Raw genomic sequence first — 1,689 nt, 5'->3', positions numbered from 1 at the left:
TTCTTGTCATCATTAATCAAATACAGGGTTATAGAAATCTGAAAATGATATTCGTTGACAAATATCTAATGACGTGTCAAATACCTTGCTGAGTCAACTTCGACTTTCATTGGTTATTGTGCACGCAAACAACATATGTTTGTCATGATTTGTGACAAAACAAGAAAAAAACAAAGTTATCTAACCAGGTTGAATATAAAACCGTACAAATATGTTTAGAAATAATAACAGTGTCATGGACCTAAAATATTGGATAATTGTTAAACATTTACACAAGAAATTTGATAAAACGCAAGCTAACAAGCAATTGTCTTATTAACTCACTATTTCTGCTTGTTCATAATATACATGTATTTGTTACTTGACAAATATCACTTTAAACCTAAAATGTACGACTACTTTTTTGTTTAGCTCCACTGGAAAAAGATTTATAAAAAAATGATCAATGAGGAGCAATAACTGAAATAAGTAAAATTCCCTATACTTAATGAAAATAAGGAGATGTGGTATCAGTCACAGTATCATAGCCAATCAGACAGCTTACCTTAAAAGTTCAAATATAGTATAAGTTAGTTAAAATAGGCAAGTATACGGCCTTAAACAATGAGAAAATCCCATGCCGAGTAATGGCTATAAAATGTCGTAACCAGTTTCTTGTTAGTCTTGTAATGCTTTTGTTTGTACTATCTGCAATATTTTCCCTTTCTATCAATTATCAAGTCATTCACAAATCCAGTTATGTTGATCTCTTTGGAAGTTATTGTTTTTTCCCTAATATAATACATTGTTTTCAATGTCACCCCATATTAGAAAAGGTCTGACATCTGCATAACTTATCAAATGATAGCATGTTAATTAAAACAACGTTTTAGTTATATTTCAATGAGAAAGCAACATAAAGAAAACGTCGAAAAAAGATCATTTCAAGAATCCATGCATAGTATTGCTTTAGCTTCAACAACTATATATGGATGGTGTGTTACTCAATTAGTATATAATACAATGTTGCTTTTTTCAAACTGAAATTGATCTTCTCTGCGTTTGTCTACTGTTTCAATTTTTGTTGGTATTAAACGGCCATCTAGATATACCCGCTACATTTGTTTGCACCTGTTCTTAGTCAGAAACCCGTTGATGAATGTGTGTCATTTTGATATGATTCATACGTTGTTCTCGTTTCTTGTTTTTTATATAGATATAATGGTTGGTTTTCCCGTTTGAACTGTGTAAGATTAGTCATTTTTGGTACCATTATAGCTTTTGTTTGGTGCGAACCAAAGTTCCGTGTTGACGGCCGTATTTTGACATATCTTCTTCTTTCTATGAACACACCGTTTGTGTGTATGCAATGGTTAAACATCTAAACCGCAAGTGATAGAACATGTGTACATGCATTTAGAAATATACAGTCAAAAATAAATCCTACAAATAAAGTTAAATTTAATGTGAAGGATAATTTTTTACACATCCGTAACAGCCATTATTTTCATTCAACTTCAAAATGAAAATGATAATTATTCGTATTTTTTTTGCATGAACACGACATAATAGTCATGATGAATTTGACAGGTTAAAGTTATTATACTTGCGTGTACATTAATGCACAGCAAGTTTATAGCAAACATTTAAATGAAGGTAAATTATATCTGATTGAAATTGTTTGTCGAAGTGTTCCGCTTTAGTGATACC

The sequence above is a fragment of the Mytilus edulis genome, chromosome 7, assembly GCF_963676685.1.
Source record: "Mytilus edulis chromosome 7, xbMytEdul2.2, whole genome shotgun sequence".
Lineage (NCBI taxonomy): Eukaryota > Metazoa > Mollusca > Bivalvia > Mytilida > Mytilidae > Mytilus > Mytilus edulis.
This window is presented reverse-complemented; position numbering follows the sequence as displayed.